This window comes from Panthera onca, chromosome C1 (genome assembly GCF_046562875.1).
Source record: "Panthera onca isolate mPanOnc1 chromosome C1, mPanOnc1 haplotype 2, whole genome shotgun sequence".
Classification (NCBI taxonomy): Eukaryota; Metazoa; Chordata; class Mammalia; order Carnivora; family Felidae; genus Panthera; species Panthera onca.
Genome location: NC_138346.1, coordinates 160192641 through 160216163, shown reverse-complemented (window position 1 = coordinate 160216163; position 23523 = coordinate 160192641). Strand labels below are relative to the sequence as shown.

The 23523-nt window shown below is 34.8% G+C and overlaps 1 long non-coding RNA gene across 1 annotated transcript in view; it reads right to left on the bottom strand.

The window, feature by feature from the left end:
* Positions 1 to 22897, bottom strand: part of LOC132673857 (uncharacterized) — a 226363-nt gene extending 203466 nt beyond the window's left edge. Inside the window, exon 1 of the long non-coding RNA XR_009608239.2 lies at positions 22817 to 22897. This is a non-coding gene — a long non-coding RNA (uncharacterized LOC132673857). The remainder of the gene's footprint in view (positions 1 to 22816) is intronic.
* Positions 22898 to 23523: the final 626 nt, after the last annotated feature.

Below are 23523 nucleotides of genomic sequence, written 5' to 3'. Positions count from 1 at the left end.
CCAAATAATCTTTGTTATATTAGAGTGAAGAGACCCTGAAAGCTGTGTATTTATTATTTTAATTGATGATCATTATACATATCACATATAAGTTGTGATTTCCATTTGTCTAATGAAGGAGTAGTAAACTCAAATAACTTCAGGTGCCAGAATCAGAACAATGGGCACCATTAGGAATAGAAGACAGCATGATCTTTGAAAAGGTATTCAAAATTTAAAAAATACATACATTAAACACTCCAATAGATAAATCTTCTTTAGTTACCAGTTTTTGATCGCCTGTCTACATTATTCTAGTTTTATTGTCTACCACGAACTTATAAACTGAGCATCACAATTTAGGAGCAATTATAAATGGCAAAGAGTGTAAATGTCAACTATAGTTGTTGGGATTTTCTAGTGGTCATTTCTTAAGATTGAATAAGCCTTAAATGCACAAACAAAGGCAGAGTTGCCAAATGGTAATGAAGACACAGCTCAGTGGGGACATAAGGTATTCCTCAACTTAAGTAGAATAATGGCATTCTCATACCAGCCCCTGAATAATAGGTGTGTCACTGAGTTCCAAGCGATTACTTCTATGATCTCAGGAGTTCCTGGAGCTCAAAGCCTCATTAAGACGGATGCTCCAGGAAAACCAGTGAGTCCTCCAGAACTACGAAACAAATCCTAACTTAGCTCATTTTGGATGAACACAATATACCAGACATGGGCATTCAGATATTGAAACTTGCTTACAGAGGACACAGCAGTTCAGGCAGGCCAGCTTTAACATTTCTGGCACCAAGTAAAATTCATGATTTTCATCATTTCAAAGTGATCTCTCAGCATAATGTCAACTCATATACTTCCAAGTTCTTTTCCAAGATGTTGAAATCTGCCTAACTTGTTCACTGATTTGTGCAAGTCTCCTTACTGTGCTCGTTCATAAATTTTCAAACATCTGGGAAGAGGCTGTAGATCTTGGCACAGCAAATTATGTTCTCATAACTGCTTAGGTGAGGTTAAAGAAGTAATTTCTTCTCAAGGACTATGAGATGATAAAATGAATTTTGAAAGAATAATCCTTGTTTGAGTACCTGAATGGTTCAATCGGTTAAACATCTCACTTTTGATTTCGGCTCAGGTCGTGATCTCACAGTATGTGGGTTCAAGCCCCACTGTCAGGCTCTGTGCCAACAGTGCAAAGACTGCTGGGGATTCTCCTCCTCTCTCGCTGCCCCTTCCCCATGTGCGCTCGCTCTCTCTCTCTCTCTCTCTCTCTCTCCCTTTCTCTCTCAAAACAAACAAAAAACTTAAAAGGAAAAAAATAATCCTTGGCTAGAATTTTATTTCAATTCTCTGTGATGTTTGTTTGTTTGTTTGTTTGTTTGTTTGTTTGTTTTACCATGTAAACAGGTGCCTAATTTACCCATGTGAGTTTGTCATGTTCAGTCATGACACATAGAGCTTTTATTAATTTAGGACTGCTTCCTAGGTCTATAGAAGGGCAAATCTCACCCAAAACACCCTTTCTTAAAGTATACACCTCAAAACAACAACAACAATAACTAATCTCTGTGTTTACGATGAACATAATCAGAAATAAATATCCATGTACCTATTAGATTACTTCATCATTTTAGCCAGTTCAACTTAACAACAATGGAGTGGAATAGAATCAGTTTGTTGAAAATACATATGCCCTAAGATTTTAGATAAGAATTAATGATGCAAACCTTTCTTCCTAAAAGGAAAAAAACATCAAGAAAACATAAGATTCTAAATATGCAAACAAGACAGAAAGATAGACTTTTGATACTATCCTAAATCATTCAGTTAAAATTCCCTAATGCCATCCATGTATCATAGGAAGATATTTGGTCTTTTCCAAATACTCTTGGAATTTCATAGTGAGAACTGTAATAGGAGTGTCTTTATTTTCTGGTATTCGGATGAGGTAACTCTTTGCAGAGGTGCTAGATAACTTCAGGATAGAACCTGGTCACCAGAGAGACCAAGCCTGATTAACAGCCTGGAACTTTCATCCTTATCCCTAACCTCTAGGTTGATAAGATGAGACTAAAAGTTGCATCTATCAAGGTGCTGGGAGGGTGGTTTACCCTAAAGGGGCATGAAAGCTCTGTGTACTGGCATGTTCCCCCCATATAGTGCTTAGGTATCTCTTTTATTTGGCTGTCCCTGGGTTGTATCCTTTAAAATAAAGCAGAAAATGTAAGTAAAGTGTTTTTCTGGGTTCCTTAGGCCATGAGTGAGGGCTGTGGGAACCCCCAATCTCTAACCCATCAGTTAGAAGCAGTGGGAGCCTAGGACTTGTAATTGGCATCTGAAGTGGGGCACTCTTCTAGCATTGAGCTCTCTAAGAATTGGGATCTAAGGCTAACTCCAGGTAGGTATTATCAGAATTGAATTGAATCATTTGACACCCAGTTGGTTCAGAGAGTTGGAGAAGTAGTGTTGGAAAAGACACCTGTATTTGGTATCAAGAGGAAAAAGAAAACCTCTCATCTTATATATCAGAAGTAGTTTGAGTAAAAAAAGGAGGTCAATGAAGTGTTTCAATTTTTAATGCCAACTGCTTTTTACTTGCTTCCATAAAATAAACCTCTTCCTTCTCACTGAAAGCAAAGCCCATCACCACCACCCCATATCTCTCCGCCATGTTGCTCTACCAACCAACAACTATCTTGCTTCGAGATAGTTTGGCATAGTTTATTGACCGAGATAGTTTGGCATAGTTTATTACACTACTTTATTACACTACTTTTTCAGAAAAAAACATACCTGTGGAATTATATATTCTAACAGTCTTATAATAAACATGGGAAAAATAAACCAGTATGACCTCCCTTATACTATTGTATTGAAGGCTTTCTTATTTCTTAACCCTAATCTCTTTTTTAAGAGACTCTTTCATTGTCCCTTAGTTTTATTGCTATTCTTTTTCCTTTCATTGTTCATGTTCTTATTGTTTTTAATAATTAAGACCTCTAATTGTTTAGACAGTGATTGTCAAGAGTAAATGAAAAGGGTTTTAAAGAAAGTAATCAAACTGAAAGGGAAAGCCATCTAAAATTTGCCTAGTGTTGAACTGAATAAGAGATAAAGTACTTCACACACTTTGTAAAATGACATCAAAATTCTAGATGTAGACTTACAGTTTTGATGCTAAAAACCTGGAGATGATCTATTTGAACTCATTTTCCCACTCTCCACTCAAAACCTCTCGCTGGTTTCTGCATTGTGCTCTGTTCACTTCATCTCTAAAACCCCTTAAGAGTAACCATCAATTCATACAAACTTTGAGGATGCTTGCCTTCCACTCTGGTCCTCAGTAATCTAGGTCTTGGTGGTCTAAGAGTGTATATTGGAAAATATCCCATTTCCATCTACTCATACATGCACTCCTCAAATCTGTCAAAGTCATTAAAAATGAGAGAAGGCTAAGAAACTCACACCTGTGACAGCTTTAGTTAATAAACTTATACTAAGATTTGTTCATCAATTGTTACATATGTTACATACTAATGTATGTAATGTACCACATTAATGTTAGATGTTAATAATAAGTAACTAGTGGGAGGTATATGGGAACTCTGCACTATCCTAACAATTTTTCTGTAAATCTAAAGTTATTCCAAAGTAAAAAATTTTATCAACAATTTTTATACATGATATTTGCTTTCAAGAACTAATAATAAGGAATGGAGACATTGGAAGGAAATATTTTTGGGTTGCCCACAGAAAGGTAGTCCCATCATGGTTATGATTGTGGAGGACATAATATTATATAGCCAATAAGGTATTTAAAAATTTGACAAAGATGTTCATCTGATTTGGTTTCTGTCAGGCCTCTAATTATTCCTAGTGGTAGACATTGATTTAAGTTCTGAATTGTTCTTATGTCATTTGCTCAAGAATTAAAGTTTAAAAGATGAATTGCAATGCTTCCTCTTCCCAAGCTATAATTTCAATTAAGAGAATGGAAACTTCATATGCCATCATTAATTTCAGGTGTTTACATCATATCTTTAAGAATACTCTTGAGGTTTTCTGGTCATAAACACTGGGGAAAAAATGACTCTCCACCTATATCCATTCACTTGAATTGTCATAAGCAAAGAAAGTCCTCAAGTACAAAACTAGAAGAGGAAAATAATGCATTTGGGAACCTATCATTCCCCCCTCCATTCACTTCCCTAAATTGGATCTGGTATTAACAAATTCAGTGATATGATGCTTCTTATAAAAGGAATAGGAGATTTCTACAATTCAAAAAGGTTTTTTACTGCAATTTGAGTAGCTTGTAAATTATGCTACAACTTTAGTCTCTAAATTTATGTTACCGTAGCTTCTTTCTCTTTAATAGTTGCATGTTTCCTGTTTCACTTTTAGTTCCAAGCCATACTAGAATTTATTCTTGGTCTCTGTAATGGTAAATTGGATGTTAGCTGTATGAAATGCACTGATTGTGGTTATCTATTGCTATATAACAAACTACTCTAAAATTTAACAGCTTAAATCAAATAACATTTATTATCTTGCAGTTGTTGTGGGTCAGCAATTCAACAACAGTGCAGCTGGATGGCTCTGACTCAGTCAGAGTCTCTAGTGAGACTGTAATCAAATATTCAGCCAGGGCTGCATTCTATCTCAAGGTTTGACTGGGGAAGGATATACTTCCAAGCTCACTCACACTGCTATTGTCAGGGCTCAGAAGATCCATTTCCATACTTACTTATATGTGACTCTTCAAGTGCTACTTCACAATAAGGGAGCTCGCTTCCCAAAAGTTAGTGATCAGGGGGGTGGGGGGTGGAGAGAAAATGAGACAGAGACAGAGAGTCAGAGAAAGCTCAAGACAGAATCATAATATTTTATAACATAATCTTGGAAGTGACAACCCATCATTTCTGCAATATTCTCTTTATTAGAAGTCAGTAAGTTCAGCCCATACCCAAGAGGAAGGCATTACAGAAGGATGTGAATATCAGGAGACAGGGATGATTAGGAATCATCTCAGAAGCTGTCTACCACAAGTGACAACTAGTATCTTTCCTTTTTTTCTGAAAAAGTTATAAAAGCAATAAGGAGATCACACATGAAACAGAACCAGACAAAACACTGTAGCTTCCACTTTCCATGAGACTGAAAGATATTTAATCCAACCATAAGGGCTACCAAAATCGGGGGTCATCTTCTAAAAACTACAAGACAAAATAGAAGTAAAGGAAATAGTAGGGAATGTAGAGATTGAAGCAGTAATTAGGATGACTATGTAATTTATTCCTCATGCCAGGAAAAAAAAAAGTGGTGTAATTTCACTCATTGTGAGAAATTCATATTTGAAGCATAGGAGAAACCATTACTCATTTTCTTTATTGGCAAAATTATCTAAATTTGATAACTAGCATTTTCTTTCTTTTTTTTTTTCTTTAACAAACCTGGTATTTCTTTTTTTTAACCTATTTTTAATGTTTTTTTAATTAGTTTTTGAGAGAGAAGGAGAGAGAGAAGGAGGGAGGGAGGGAGAGAGAGAGAGAGAGAGAGAAAGAGAGCATGAGTGGGGAAAGGGCAGAGAAGAGGGAGACACAGAATCCAAAGCAGGCTCCAAGCTCTGGCTGTCAGCCCCTACATGGGGCTCAAACTCATGAACTATGAGATCATGAGCTGAGTTGAAATTGGACACTTAAATGACTAAGCCACCCAGGTGCCCCAATAACTAGCATTTTCATTCATTACTGGTGAAGGTTCAAATTGACACAATCTATAGAGTGGAGGATACATAGTATTTGAATATATATCAAATTATGAATCTATGTACTTTCTGATTCAGTAATTCCACTTCTGGAAATTTACTTCATGGATATCTGACACATATCACATTATTTATTGCAGCATTATCTGTAAAGCAAAAGTTTGGAAACCATATAAATATTCATTAATAGATAGCTAGTTAAATAAAGATAGGTACCAAAAATGAAATCCTATGAAGCTGTTAAATAAGAAAAATATATGTATATAAGGATGATGTTTCTGTATACTGATGTGGGAAGACCCCCAAGATATATTTTTAAGTGAGAAAAGCAAAGTCCAGATCGATATTTATAGTAAGTTATATTTGTGTAAGAAACAGGGATGCATTGGTTTTCTATTTTTACCATAAAATATTAACACAAACTGAGCAGGTTAACACAACACAGATTTATTACTTTACTCATCTCAAATCTGGCATGGGTCTCTCTAGGCTAAAAATCAAAGTCAGCAGGCTCTGTTCCTCTCTGGAGGCTCACAAGGAGAGTCTGTTTTCTTGCTCATTCAGGTTGTTGGTAGAATTCAATTGCTTGCACATAAAGGACTGTTTGCCGACTGCCATCTGACAGCCATTCCCAGATTCTAGAAGCTGTTGGCTTCCTAGGCTCATGGCCCACTGACTCCATAATCAAAGCCAGCAAGGGCAGGTCAAGTCCCAGTTACGCTTTGAATCTCTGCCACCTCGTCTTCCCTGGGTGCATCCCTTTGGTAGCTCTTCAGCCTTCCTCCTCTGTTTCTGAGGGTCCATGTCATTACGCTGGGCCCGCCAGAATAATCCAGGATATTCTCCCTATTTTAAAGTTTGTGGCCTTAATTCTATCTTCAAAGTCTCCTTGGCCTAGCCATGTAAGGTAATATACTCATAGAGTCCAGGAATTAGCATGTGGTCATCTTTGGTGGGAGCATAAGAAATATTCATTCAGATTTGTTTGTTATACACACAACTAAATTATGGAAAGATATTTAGGAAACTAAGAAAAATGGTAACATGGAGGGAGCAGATGGGAACTGGGCAGATGGGATAAAAAGAGAAATATGACGAGTGAATTATACTACATATCTTTTCACATATGCTTAGAACCATGTGACTATATCACCCATTTAGAATTTTTAAAAAAATGGATATCTAATAAAATGGCGAAAACTGTGTAACCATACATTTATTCAAGAGTTTTCATCTTCTCTTCCTATCTGTGTAATTAAATTCTCATGCTGGGCCCACAATGCTGAGAATTCTGATTTATAGTTTGCTTGAGAGATACTGTCAAGAACATCAGTATGATCTGCATTGTTCCTTCCTATGATGTCACAAAGGGACAGCACCCTCTTTTCACACAGTGTATCTTATTTTCCTTTTAAATTGATTTTTTTGTAGTTTATTCCACCTGGTTTTCTTTCTAAAAAATTCCACAGATCTGTTTTCTTTGGTCATCCAGAAAATATTCTGCCAGTAAACTTTGTTAGTGGATTTAATTTATCGACCTCTTAAATTCAGGTAGAATGTGAGCAGTCTTAAGGATTAATGCTCATTTTACAATTTGTGTTTGATCCAAACCTCCTTAAATTGACTTCCTTTTCAATGTTACATTGTGATTTAGATTCCTCTTGATTGCTATATCCATAACCACCTGGGTTCAAACATTTTTGTTGCCATAAAACAGATTCTGAAACTCTCTTTTCAGCCTATTGTACAGGGAAGTATTTTAAAATGCACTATCTTCTTCAAAGAGCCCAAATGCGTTTTAATTTGATTCTTACAATCTTTCTACTGACCAATTCCATCATCGTTCAGTTTGATCAATTCCAGTAATCTCTTATGTAGAAATGTGGAAATGCCTTGTGTCTGCCCTCCACTTCATCAAGTGAGTTTTCGAGACTGGAGGCTGAGATGATCTTAAGAGTCACAAAACTGAAGCATCTGCATACACGAATCACTTTACAATTTCACCATGCAAGATGAATGGATCATATTTACTGTGAATTTGGTAGTTATTTTATTACACTATTGAATTGAGTGAAAATGGAATAGTTCTATCTCACTTTTATGCTGCCATTCCCAGAACACCCTGACAAATGCTTTGCTACATCTTAAAGATCTGAACACCTAACACAATTTACAATAACTAAGTAGCAACCGAACATGCACGTGTGCGCACGCACACACACACACACACACCTTCAAGTAGAAACTGTGCCTAATAGGGCTTTTAACAAAGTTATCAGTTTTGTAGTTAAGCCACTAAAGACAAAACACAGACAACAGTATGCATAAATTGAAAGGCTGTTACACAACACACTTGAAAATGTTATATTTACATGGCAAGCAGCTTATTATATTTACATGAACATCTGGTGCAGGTTCACTAAAATCTTAAAAACAGATGGACATGGAGAAAGAACTAGTAATTAACAAAGCTATATGTTGATTAAATCAGCATGTGGTTAATTCTAATGATTGCTGATCTTTATTAAGGATGGTGAGACTTTTCAAAAATCAAATCTCTTTAACTGACATACCAATTGACCGAGGAAGCAGTGATAAGTACTCTGGTCATTAACATGCTATTTCAGTATTGTTACCACAAAACTGACTGCACATGGCACAGTCAAAGAAGTAAAACTCAAAAGCTAAGATTCAATTGCACCTGCAGCCCTCTGGTTCTTATTATATCTACAGAGGAGAGCTGAGCAGCAACATTATTATCATTTGGGAATAATCACATACAGAGACGTATATTATTCGAATATCGTTTCCACATTCTGAATCATTTCAGCCGACTCAGTGCCTCCCGCTGCCCTCCATCCATCCTGAAGTCACATTGTGTACTTCTCTGAGCTCTCCAAATAGCAGCCTCTGGTTGCCAAGCGACCACAGATTTCTACAAGTGCCTCTGCCATGTGTACTTAAACTGCGGTTGGCCTTTTTTTTTTCTTTAACTTTTCAAAGTTTAGAAAAATAAATATCTGAAAGCCAGGCAGAGCTGTGTATGTTTTGAAGGAGGGTACTGAGAAGTCAGAAACCACAAAGAACAAAACCCCTTTGGAGATGTTGTGTCCATACCTCTCTCTTTTAAAAACGCCTTTAAATATATATTATGCTAACAAATTAACTAATTCATCAAATAAGTGAAAATAAAGCTGCCTCTTTTTCCTAAGATAGTAGACATTTTATGTCTGACACCAAATGAGTGGATAGCTGTTCCTGCAGTTTTCTATCAAACATTACAGAGCTTCAGCATGGATGTATAGAATATCAGTTCTGACAGCCCATTTATAATCTACAAGCTCTAGTTATGGTCCTTTTCTCCGATGGAGTTTTTCTAGGTTGAATAGCCTTGGTGTCCAGGGACAGTTATTGAAAACTTTCTCACTAGTTGCTTTTAACACCAATTTGCAAAGAGAGGATAAATTTTAGAGAACAGATCAGTCATTGCTATGTCAGAGAATGGGTCTTGTAGAAAGCTTTAAAGAAAAGACTGAGACCTTAGACAACATTAAAAATAAACAATACATCTCACTAAAAATTAAGTTTATCTCATTTAAAATCAAACTTATACACGTATTTTACCCTTTGTAAATTTTTACATTTTCAGGTCAAAATAGACCATTTTGTTGTCATTTTATTGGGTTCTTATTTTCATCCTGACAGGGTTCAGGATGTACTATCCCAAAAGATGCCCCTTGGTATATTGACTATGCTAAATGGATGGAATTTGAGGAAACAGCAGAAACAGGAAAGTCACTCGAGTGACCCTCCCTTCACCCTTCTGCCCAGAAACAGGTTAAAGCTCCAGAGGTTAAAGCTCCAGATATCTCATGTAAGAGATATCTTCCCTATACCCAGAGGAAAGGGGCATCCTTATCTCTGAGGACAAAGGGACATGGAGAAGAATCCAAACATGACTTCCTAAGTAACTTCCTAAGTTACTACTAACTTTCCCCAGTTTACTACACTGACCTCTTACCCCTTGATCTATCTTATTTCTTCCCTATTGTCTCCTTTTCATCAAACAGAGCATAAAACACTCAAGTTTCACCATTTCATTGGGTCTTCATTTCCTTTTGAACTCCCAAGTTATGTAAAACTTATATTAAATAAATGTGTATGTTTTTCTGCTAATCTGTCTTTGTCATTTTAATTTTCAGACCCACCCAGGATCCTAAGAGAGTTGAGAAGACTTTTTTCCACCCCTATATCACTGAGTTAATTGTTTTCCTGAAGTGTGAGCAAAGACTATTGTGACTGACAGTTATCACTTAGAGATTTAGATTCTTAAATACAGTGTGTTTGTTTGTTTGTTTTTAAGAAGCTAAACCTAACTGGAACACCTGTGAATTTCAGAAGAGAAATGTATCTTTATCAGCTATGGTATGAATGGTTCTTATTGTATAACCCAAGACGAGGAGGACTCTGGAGCTGAAAGGCCTATGTCAGAGTCTTGGCTCTATCACATACCAGCTGAGTGACCTTCAACAAATCCTTTTCTTTGTTATGACTTTATTTTCTCATCTGTAAAATGGATAAGATATTAGTACCTACTTCATGGATGTCGTAAAGACTAAACGACAATAAATGTAAAGTGTTACTACCTGACATATACAAGTGATATATATATCAACAATAATTATTCAACTAGCCTCCTTTGACTCTGCCCCTGAATTTACTTAGCAGACTCAAGTATCCATTATTAATAATTTATCTCTCTTTGATCTGTCTTCCATTGGGACCCTTATAAGACATTGCCACTGCTGGAAGACCAAAATGCCAAAATGTAGAATAATTAGGAATGATTCAGGGTATAAGGTTGTTGGGAAAACGCCCAGGCTACTTAACATTGAGCTGTTAGTGATAGCATAACTGAAAATGGAGGCAATGTCACCATTTCAGGTATAAGGTGGGTCTGCTGTTTCCAACCCACTGCTTGCCTCAGGATCATGGATGAACCTTGTATAAACCACTAAGTGAAAAAATATTCCATGAGAAACAAAAGAATAATTTGCTTCATCTTATAAAACTTCATTAAATGAGTTAAATCATGAGGATGAGAAGGTAGAAAAAAAGAAGAGATACAAATTGATGAGTAGATCTACCTCTTAGACTATTTTCAGCATGCTTCTCACAATTTTATACTTATGGTTTGACTTTCATATGTGGTGAAATGATTACTACAACACATTTAGCTAACATCCATGTTCTCATATATACAATGAAAAGAGAAGAAAGGAAAAAAGGAAAAACAAAGAAAAAAAAAGGAAAAACAAATGTTTCCTTGTGATGAAGAAGAACTCTTAGGATTTACTTTCTTAACAGCTTTCCTATATTTCGTATATTAGCGGTAACTATAGGATTTACTTTCCTTGTTATGATGATCTGTGATCAATGATTACAACTTGCTGAAGGCTCAGATGATGATTAGCATTTCTTAGCAAAAGTTTTAAATTAAAAAATATATATATATATGTATTCTTAGACAAAATACTATTGCACACTTAATAGACTAGAGTATAGTGTAAAGATAATTTTTATATTCACTAACATCCATGTTCTTAGGATTTACTTTCTTAACAGCTTTCCTATATTTTGTATAGTAGCGGTAACTATAATGTCATCATGCTGTACATTACATCCCTAGTACTGATGTATCTTATAACTGGAAGTTTGTCCCTCTTAACCACCTTCCTCTAATTTCCCTTTCCACTCTCCACTGGTAACCACAAGTATGATCTCTTTTTCTATAGGACTGCTTTATAAGAAAGAAGAAAGAAAAAGAAAGAAAGAAAGAAAGAAAGAAAGAAAGAAAGAAAGAAAGAAAGAAAGAAAAAAAGAAAGAAAGAAAGAAAAAGAAAAAAGTTTAGATTCCACATATAAGTGAAATAATACAGTATTTGTCTTTGTCTCTCTGATTTTCTTCAGGTAGCATAGTGCTTTCAAGATCCATCCATGTCACCGTGTAAGGAAGGTTTCCCTTTGTGTGTGTGTGTGTGTGTGTGTGTGTGTGTGTGTGTGTGTGTGTTGTTTGTTTTTGTGGCTGAATCATATTCCATGATACAGTTATATCTTGGAGATATCACAGATTCAGCTCCATATCATTACAATAATGTAAGTCAAATGTAGATTTTGGTTTCCCAGTGAATATAAAAATTATACTATACTATAGTCTATTAAGTGTGCAATAGTATTTTGTCTAAGAATACATATATATATATTTTTTTCTATTTAAAACTTTTGCTAAGAAATGCTAATCATCATCTGAGCTTTCAGCAAGTTGTAATCATTGATCACAGATCATCCTAACAAAGAAAAAGTTTGAAATGTGTAAGAATTACCAGAATGTGACACAGAGACATGGAGTAAATGCTATCAGACAAATGATACAATAGGCTTATTTGATGCAAGGTTGCCACAAAACAATTTGTTTTTAAAAAATGCAGCATCTGGAAAATGTAATAAAGCAAAGCACAATAAAATGAGGCATTATGGGTATATATATATATACATGTGTATATGTATATGTGTGTATGCCTATAAACACACACTTGTATATATAAATTGACATACATACACAAAACATAACACCTTATCCACTTATCCATGATGTACACTTAGGTTGCTCCATGTCTTGGATACTGTAAATAATGCTGTTATGAACATAGGGGTGCAGATATTTTTTCTAGTTAGTATTTTCATTGTCTTTGGCTATATTTCCAGAAGTGGAATTGCTGAGTCATATGGTAATTCTGTTTTTAATTTTTGAGGATACTTCATATGGTTTTCTACAGTAACCGTACCCATCTACAATCCAACAGGGCACAAGGGTTTCCTTTTTTCTGCATCTACACCGGCATTTGTTATCTCTTGTCTTTTAAGTGATGGCCATTCAGGCATGGCATGAGGTGATATCTCACTGTGTTATTGTGCTTTTTTTGTTTTATTTTGTTTTTTGTTTTTTTTTTTTTGTTTTTTGTTGTGTTTTGTTTGTATTTCTCTAATGAGTAGTGATGTTTTGGATCTTTTCATGTACCTGTTTGGTCTTTCATATATTTTCTTTGGAGAAATGTCTGTTCAGGTCCTTTGCCCATTCAATTTTTATTTTATTTTATTTTATTTTATTTTATTTTATTTTATTTATTTATTTATTTTGCTATTGAGTTATATGAGTTCTTAATATATTTTGGATATTAGCCCCTTATCAGATATATGTTTTGCAAATATTTTTTCTCATTTCATAGGTTTTCTCTTCATTTTGTTGATGGTTTCTTTTGCCATGGAGATGTTTTTTAGTTTCATGTAATCCCACTTGTTTATTTTTATTTTTGTGGCTTGTACTTTAGACATCATAGCTAAAAAATTATAACCAAGATTCATGTCAAGGAGGTTTTTTTTCCTTTTTTCTTCTACGAGTTTCACGCACTCAGGTCTTACAATTAAGTCTTCAACCCATTTTTAGTTAATGTTTGTGAGTGGTGTAAAATATGGGTCTAGTTTCATTCTATGTCATGTGAGTATCCAATTATCCCAGCACCTAAATGGTGCTGAGAAAAGTCTTTTCTCCACCAAGTATTCTTGGCTCCCTTGTCAAATATTATTTAGCCATGTGTGCCTGGGTTTATTTCTGGACTCCTAGTTCTGTTCCATTGGTCTATTTGTCTGTTTTTATTCCATACTGTTTTAGTAAGTATAGTTTTATAGCGTAGCTTGAAACCAGGAAATATGACACCACCTGCCCTCCTGCTTTGTTCTGCTTTCACAGGATTTCTTTGGCTATTCAGGGTCTTTTATGGTTCTGTATACATTTTAGGAGTGTTTTTTTTTTTCTCTACTTCTATAAAAAATTCCCCTGGAATCTTGATAGGGATTGCATTGATCTATAGCTGGCTTTGGTAGCATTGACATTTTAACAATATGACTTCTTCCAATCCATGAACACGGGACACATTTTCATTTATTTGTGTCTTCTTCAATTTCCTTTCATCAATGTGTTGTAGTTTTCAGAGCAGAGATCTTTCATCTTCTCAGTTAAATTTATTCCTAAGTATGTTAGTTTCAATATTTATATTGAATATGAAGAACAAAGGATCAAGACTAGCCACAGCACTACTAAAGAAGAACAGTGTGAGGATCTTTCTGTGTAAGGTATAAAGATTTATTATAAAGCCATTATAAACCGTGGTGTCAGCACAGTGATAACAACTACTAGATTTAAAGGGCTAATGGGGCGCCTGGGTGGCGCAGTCGGTTAAGCGTCCGACTTCAGCCAGGTCACGATCTCGCGGTCCGTGAGTTCGAGCCCCGCGTCGGGCTCTGGGCTGATGGCTCGGAGCCTGGAGCCTGTTTCCGATTCTGTGTCTCCCTCTCTCTCTGCCCCTCCCCTGTTCATGCTCTGTCTCTCTCTGTCCCAAAAATAAATAAAAAACGTTGAAAAAAAATTTAAAAAATAAAATAAAAAATAAAGGGCTAACAGAAACAGACCCATGCACATATGGAAACTTGATAAATGTAGGGAAAAAGTACGAGAAAGAATGAAAGATAGTTTGTAACCAGAATTCCCAAATTTCATGTGAATGGTAAAAGAATGAATGTACAAATAAATAAACAAATATATGATAGTTAACATATAAGTGAAGCTGATCAAAATAAGCAAAATTAGATGATAAATTATCTTTTCTTGGCCACCTGAATATCAACTCAACAAACCAGGTAAACTAAATCTCCACTTGACTTTTTGCTGTGTAAACATAGTCTGAAAGACATTTAAAAGAAAGGAGGATGTTGTGAGTAATTGACCTTTTCTCTGGAAAGGAAGTAGTGGTATTTTCAAGCACTACAGTAACATCAAGCAGGTCACACAAAATGAAGGTCATTTTTTTATTGAAAAGGGGAAAAAACACCATGGAGAAATTCATTTTCTTGTCTAGATAATGAAAAGTCTTATATAGAAAACAAAATGCATAAAGCTTTTAAGGGGAACATTATGCTTTTTTCTTGAGCTTCGGTACTGTATCACATTATATTAGCATAGCATTTTGTAGAAAAAATGTATCTGTCATCATTGACATCTTGGGCTGTGAGCCTCTCCACCTTAACTTCAAGGTCACCTGAACTTCCAGGGGCAATTCCCTTGGATTAAGTTCAGCCACACTCTTTCAGTTTCAAGTATTATGAACCTCATCATCTGTTTTAAAAGGCAAAGCTGTATTCTGCAGCAGTCCATAGTAACACAGAATGATTTTTTTTTAAATCTCTTAAACATAGTCTTGTCAAGGAGTGAACACGCAAAACTGACCTTATCAGAGAGGCAAAATACAGCTCCAATTAAAATTGAACTGGGGAGGGGTTGTTGGAGGGTGATCTCAAACTTAAAATGTAAGCCACATAGATAAGGAAATGCTGCCATGTGCAACAGCATCTTTATTCTCATTCAGTGATTACGGGGATCAACAAGACATTGTTAGAAATCATTTCAGTTAGCATGGATGCTACTGTCAAGATTAGATTAATTAAACTAATAAATGCCAAGCACGGATCAAAAACATCTAGTAACATGAAAGAAGTCAAAATATGAGAGAGGCAGTATTGCCGAGAAGTTTTTCAAAGACCCCACTGGCCTAGTAGGATTGAAAAACCTATGCTTTTGAAGAAAATAAAATAGATCAAATGCCAGATAAGTAAGTATAAGTCTGTAGGTTCAGAATTTGCCAGAAATGAGCACTGGAACCAAGAAGAACTTATCATGGCCAAAGCAGGAAGCAAAGCAGGAAGCAAAGCAGGAAGCAAAGCAGGAAGCAAAGGTGAATTCAGCAGCTTCACTCTGACATCCAATCTCACAACAAATCACATTGTGTCTCACTGGAAAGTGTTTTGTGCCTTCTTAATTGAATGCTATATGTTGGTAACTGACCATGTAATAGGAGCAATGACCTAAGGATTTGATGACAGGAAGGATTTAAATTATATCTGCATTAACAAAAGAATTTATGCTCTTTTATAGTGAAGAACGAACTATGAAAATATACCACGAAATCCCAAGGCATATTCTAATACCATGTTAATAAAAAAGAAAAACAAATAGAATTACACCTGCTGATTGGAATTAAAAAAGTGAAGAATGACAGAAGGAGGAATAGAGGCACAGAGGGAAGAGCAATAAAGAAAGAAGGGAAGGAAGAGTAAATTATTCTACGACTATTCTAACTAGTGGAATATGAGACATGTTCATTCAAGTAGAGATACAACCACAAAAGGAGCCGTCTATTTTATAAAAGTCAGTATAGGCCCAAGAAGCTGTCCATCTGTTTTTTTTTTTTATTTTTTAATTTTTTTTTAATGTTTATTTATTTTTGAGACAGAGAGAGACAGAACATGAATGCGGGAGGGTCAGAGAGAGAGGGAGACACAGAATCTGAAACAGGCTCCAGGCTCTGAGCTGTCAGCCCAGAGCCCGACGCGGGGCTCGAACTCACGGACCGCGAGATCATGACCTGAGCCGAAGTCGGCCGCTTAACCGACTGAGCCACCCAGGCGCCCCATCTGGTTTTAAATCCCAGTTTCTTCTGGAGGATCTTCAGGACAGCCCTACTCTCAAAAGTTTCCCTCTGAGAGATGCCTGGGGCTACTTGTGTCTTTGAGAATAAGCCATAGAATTACAGTTCTCTAGAGCCAGAAGGAAACTTCAAAACCATACATCTTTTGTCCAATGTCACAGATCATGGAAAGGCTGTTCATTTCTGGGCCAATATGTTATATATTGTTTATTTACAGAGTTATTTTAAAAGACAAGAGAACCATCACAAGCAGAACAAAATGGTCCTCATATATGATACAGCCACCTCTCCAGAAATCAGTTTTTCTTTTTATATCTATTATTGATTCCAACCTTGGGAAAACCTTCTTATTATCCTTCAAGCTTTGCTAAAAATGAGGTACTCAGGGTCAAGAAAAAAATTCCACCAGTAATGCTCAGACTTTGGGAATAAATGACCTCCAGGATGCAATTAGCACAATCCCTCACCTGGGAGATAGTAAGAACCAAGAGAAAAGAGAAAAGTACCTAGGTTCAAATGATGACTTTTAGAATAATTTTCTGTTCCGGCCACATTTTACTCTAATGACCATGCTAATCTAGTCTTGATTAGCGTGACCATGAAAATAATTATCATTTATATGCAATTTTTAATCTTAAAAGTCTTTGTTAAAATGTTCTTTCCTGCTACAGGACATGCAATATTGACTAGAGTAATGAATTCATTATGGTGTTTCTAACTTTTTTTCCCCCGAAGTCTATAAATGTATATCTTATAACATATCCAAGTGCTAATATTAGCACATAGACTTTGTATTGAATCTTTAATGTGTCTTTCTGGTAATTAATATTTTAAGAATTAAAGTTATATGGAATTTTGCTGTGATATGTGAGGAGACATTTCTGTAATGCATTTATCGTAAACTTTTTACATAGAAAATTATACTCTTCCTGTTCTTTGTTATCTCTTCACGTAGATCACTCTCTTGTGTCAAGAAAGCAAAATTTACCTAGACTTAAGTACTCACTGACTATTTTGTTTGAATATAGAAACAAAAAATGTGTTTGTCCTAACCAAATAATAACACTGAATAGACCTGCTTCTATTTCCTAAGCAAATGGACACATTTGTGTCTTTTAATGCCTTAGAATTATATTACCAATAGATGCATTTGAAATACAGAAACTATAAGCAGATTTTAATGTTACAAAATATATGCAACAACAACAAAATGATAGTGATTCAAACAGAGCAACATGATATCATTTTAAAAGTGTTATATTCCAACAGTTCTTCTTTGTGAAAACTTAAAAATAAAACTGCCAGTCAACTGGCAGACACCTTCCAATCTAAATGAGGAAGATGCAAGGTAACTTCCACATTTGCAAACATAACATTTCTTCTCAACTATAACTATCAGAAGTTTATAAGAAACAAAGTATTACCATGATAAGAATGTGTCTAAAGGAAGTAGTCATAATTTTTATCTAAAAAGTACAGCGTTATAAAATTATATGAGAATTGGGATACAAGAAACTAAGCTTCTAGGTGTTCTAAAAATTTTTTGTCTATTATTTTTATTTTGTCAATTTATTATTTTATAACAGAAACAAAATATGACTCTTATAGAATACTAGGCTAAGGTACACAATGCTTTGAGATGCTAAGAATATCGGTTGTCTGTTCTTTTGTGTTTTTATTACTCTTAGAGCATATAGGTTAAACTGCGATTACCAAAGTGGAGCAGATTCACTATATTATAAGAAATATAGTTTCTAGTATTACATTCAGGAGATTTTGGTTTAATAGGTCTGGAGTGGCATCTGGGAAGCTATTTGAACAAGCATTCTAGGTACTTTGGTATAAGAGATCTACTGACCTGTATGTAGGATTCATAGGGTAGTTAAATAATGATGAAACTCAAAATAAGCTGACATGGGAAGTTAGCCTTTACTCTGTTATCTCTTACCTACTTTCGTCTAGGGATATCACAGTGACCCTGTAAACCTCAACTTTCTTATCTGTAGCAGGAGTGTATTTTGAGAATCAAATGAGACACAGATAATACAAAGGCAAGGTAAGTAGGAAATTATGATACAAATCCTAATTCCTAGCATACAGTAGGTTAAAATTAGTGACTATGTTGGTAGGGGAGATGCTATGTTATATATGCCAACAAAAGTATTGAGGTGTTCATTTGTTTGCGGATCTCTTATGCAAGGGGCACTATGTGCTCATTAGAAGCTCAAAATCTGGTGTCAAACACACTGTATCATACCTCAACTCTACTACTTTCTATTTTGCAGTATTGGAAGTATTGCTTAATCTCTCTATGCCTTAGTTTTTTCATCTATAAATTTAAGATGCTAATATATAACTCTATGAGATCATCGTGAAGAAAAATTAAGGCAACACATGTAAAATACTTATTATGTTTTTTGAAATATATGAGAAGTAAAATATTATTACTATTTTTTAAAGAACTGTATTTTTCTATGTTTATTTATTCTTGAGAGAGAGAGACTGAGCACAAGTGTGTGCACGCAAACAGGAAGGGCAGAGAGAGAGAGAGGGAGATAGAGGATACCAAGAGGGCTGCATGCTGACAGCAGAGAGCCTGATGCAAGGCTCGAACTCACGAACCATGAGATCATGACCTGAGCCAAAGTCAGACATTTAACCAACTGAGCCACCCAGGCATCTCATAAAATATTGTTACTACCAATATTATTATTTTATTATGTATCAAATACTATAATAGATGCTGATAAGCAAAAAAAGGAATATTTTTCTGGACCTATAATCAAATGTATCCATAAAGTTACAACTTTAATAGTGTTCAAGTAGAAGGCTACAGAGAGCCAGGAGATTTCAAACAAAGGATACCTAACCTAGTCTGAGGTCTGTGAGGCAGTAATGGGGGTTTTCTTAAGTTCTGATATTTTCAAAGGATAACAAGGAGTTGCCTACAGGTAGGATATAAGTGGATCAAAAGAGTGTTGCAAGTAAGAGAAGACAGTCGATACAGGGCCATGAGCAGTGGCAAAAACTGGTGATTACGCAGTGCAAAGGCAAAGTCACATAATCAGCTACAGAAACAAAACGAAGGTTGATGTACCATAAAACTAGAAGCCAGCAGAGGAAGAAACATGCAAGCTCTTGAGGGCCTCTGAGTAGTATGCAATCATATCTCACTGATGAAAGAGGTGACTTCATCAGTTTAGAATTATAATGAATTAAATATGAAGAATAGATGTGGGAAGTAGAAATAAAATATGGAGAGACAACATGTCAAAATCACCATACATCCGAAACCATACCTATAAAACAAATGAAATTATTGGAATGAAAAGAAACATAATGGGAGACTCTAACATACCTCTCTTAACGAGCACACAAAAAAATTAGGAGCGTAGAGAAGATCTGGTATAAAGGGTAACTAGTAAATTTGATCTAATTGATACGTAGAGAAAAAAATACACTGAAAAAGAAAAAAAATGCATATTATTTCAAATATGCAAAAAAACCCAAACATTGACAAAATTTACCATATGCAAGGTACTTAAGAAAGACTTAATAAAATTCTAAAGATTCTCTGATTCTGTGGCTGTAAGCCAGAAGTCTATAACCAAAAGATAGCTAGACAGTCCCTATTTTCAAATTAAACAATACCAAATAACATGACTCAAAGAAGTCATAAGAAAATTTAACAATATTTTGATTAAAAATAATAAAATATGGCATATAGAAATTTGACAGATATGATAAATCTATGTGTGTAAGAGTATTTATAGCCTAAAATGTACATATTTGAAAAGAAGAAAGGCTTAAAATCAGTTATTCAAGGAGCCATTGTAAGTACAAAATAAGAGTAAATTAAGCCCAAATAAAATAGAATAAAGGGAATAAAAAGAAAATAGAGGAAATTAATAAAAAGTAAAAATACATTATGAAATAGAGATCAGTCAAAACTTGGTTGAGGGACCCTGGTTGGGTGTCCAACTCTTGATCTCGGTTCAAGTCATTATCACCAGGGTTCATGGGATCAAGCCCCATCTTAGGCTCTGTGCTGACAATGTGGAGTCTGATTGGGATTCTGTCTCTCCCTTTCTCTGCTCCTGTTCATGCTCTTTCTCTTTCTCTCTCAAAATAAATAAACTTAAAAAAAAAAAAAGTTGGTTGACTGAAAGATAATCAACCACATATACTCAGAAAGTTTAATCAAGAGAAAAGAGAGAAGAAATAAATTACCAATTTCAAAAGTTAAAGGTCTATCACTATAGATTGTACAGTTACTAAAAGTTAATAGGATATTTTGCATAATTTTTATAAGCATAAAAATGTTAATAAAATGGACACATTTCTTGAAAAATATAACTCACAAAACTAAAATAAGATTTAAAAAGTATGAATAATCATGTATTCATTTTATCTCTCTCTCTCTCTCTCTCTCTCTCTCTCTCTCTCTCTATATATATATATATATATATATATATATGGATAGGTATTTTCTGTATGTAAAAATGGAAAAGAGAGAGAAAAGGAGAAAGGAAGAAAGAAAAGTGCTAAGATTCCCATGACTCAACAAATTAGTTACAGATACAGGGAGCTAAATTGTCATCTTTTCTCTTTGAATATATGTCCAATAGTAATCTAGACCAAGTAGATCCAGTAACAAGAGGACCTGCTGTCTTTTAATGAAAGTCCTTAATAAATGTATTAAGGCAATTAATGGGTTTTTTCATTGAAATAACTTTAGATCTTTCAAAGAGAGAATCTGTACAAAAAAACTGGTTATATAAGAGATATATGCAACAGCTGAGAAATGAATCAAGGACAGTAAGACAACACAGAGATTAGCAATATCAGGAAAGAGCTACACCCTTAACACCAAAAGGACAAGGAAGGAGATGGTAATGTCAGAACACAGAGCCAGCCTGGGCAGCTAGTGGAGGAAACAAACCAGCTTCCTGAATAAGTAAGAGAGAGGGGAATAAATATCTGGTTTCTCCCCTCATCACACACCCCTAGCCTTCTGCCACAGCTTCCCTGGAAATCAAAGGGAAATGAAATTGGTAAATGTTGGGTCTTATAATCTAAAGGAAAGCAGTGGAAGGGTGGAGCACGAATCTGAAAGCAAACAGGGAGTTTACCAGCATAGCAATCTAATTAGATCCAAATGATTAAAGACCTAAAGCAACACATTCTGTAAAGTCTGGAAGCTAGATTTCTGTAAATACATATATTATTGGTAGACTTTCAGGTAGAAGGGAATAAGAAATACTTCCTTAGAATCATTAATAAATTGACAGAAAATATAATGTGCGCATAAGTTTTGGTCCCCACTCTGGGTCTGCCAAGCTATAGGCCTTGTTTGTAATTTTTGTAATTTTTTATCTATAAAATGTAGATAGTAATATTTGCCTTCAATTTTTTATCTATAAAATGTAGATAGTAATATTTGCCTTACTGAACAGAAACAAATAATAAAAGAGATATGAATAAAAGTAATTAGTACAATGTCTTAGGTGATAACACACAGTAATGGTGTCTTATTATTGGAAATTAGAAAGAAAAAAAAACATAAAAATGGTACCTTAAAAATAGCTTTATAAAAATCTTGCTTTAACTTCTTTTTCCTATATTTATCAGTTTAATTTTATTACTATAATCTTTAAATCTAGATTCTATCTAATGTAAGATGTCATTTTTTATGCACTTGTAAAAAAAAAAACTCAACTATGACACACAATATTTCACCATCTTTCTCACTGAATTGTATGTCACTAGAAGTTAAGCAGTTTTTGTTTAAAGTCAGCAGGAAGTTCCTGACAAAGTATAATAGGAGACCATATCAACATAGCCCTGTACAATGCATGAATTGATCATACCAGCCTCGTTCTGTTTTGAAATTTTTCATCTGCTCCATGGGATTGTCGATTATTCCTGCCTTCAAACTTTGCTTAATATATGGTAGATGATCTTTTTGCATGTATCCCACTAAAAAATGTAACACAGCCTCATCTATTTACGAATCAACTAAAACTGAAAAGCTTCTCTACAGCATAGGAAACCATTAATGGAAGGCAACCTACCGAATGGGGAAAATATTTATAAACCATATATCTGATAAGGGGTTAATATCCAAGACATGTAAAGAACTCATACAACTCAACACAAAAAAAATAATCCAACTAAAAATGGGCAGGTGATCTGAATAGACATGTTTCCAAGAAGACATATGACTGGCCAAAAGGATTACATAAAGAGGTGTCTAACATTAATCATCAGGGAAATGAAAATGAAAACTACAGTGAGATATCACCTCATACCTATTAACAGCAACAAGAAAAAAAAAGCCTAAAAAAAAGAGCAAAACAATACAAAACAAACATACAAGAAATAACAAGTATTGGCAAGTATGTGGGAAAAAAGAGAACTCTTGTGCAGTGTTGGTGGGAATGTAAATTGTTATACTTACTGTGGAAACAGCATGGAGGCTCCTCAAAAATTACAAAAAGAACTCCCATATGATCCAGCCATTCCACTTCTGGGTATTTATCTGTGGGAAATGAAATCATTCTCTCAAAGACGTATCTGCATCTCATGTTCACTGTAGCATTATTTATAATAGCCAACACATAAAGACAATCTAAGTTTCCATTCATGGGAGACTCGATAAAGAAACTGTAGTATAGATACAATGGAATATTATTCACCCATTAAAAAAAGTAAATCCTATCATTTTTGATAACACAGATGGAACTGAAGGGCATAATGCTAGGTGAAATAAGTCAGACAGTTTCACTGTCAGGTGGGTATGATCTCATTTATATGTGGAATCTGAAAAACAAATAAACACACCTATAGGTACAGAAAAGAGATCAGTAGTTGCCAGAGTCAGGGGTGGAGGGTGGACAACATGGGTAAAGGCACTTAAAAGATATAAACTTCCAAACAGAAGTCTTGAGGGTATAATGTACAAATAGTGACTATAGTTAATAATACTGTATTGTATATTCAAAAATGGTTAAGAGAGTAGATCTTAAAAGTTCTCATCACAGACAAAAGTAAATCATAACTATTTATGGTAATGAATGTTAACCAAACTTGTGGTAATCATATTGCAATATATACACATACGAAATCATTATGTTATACACCTAAAATTGATACGTTATTTCAATT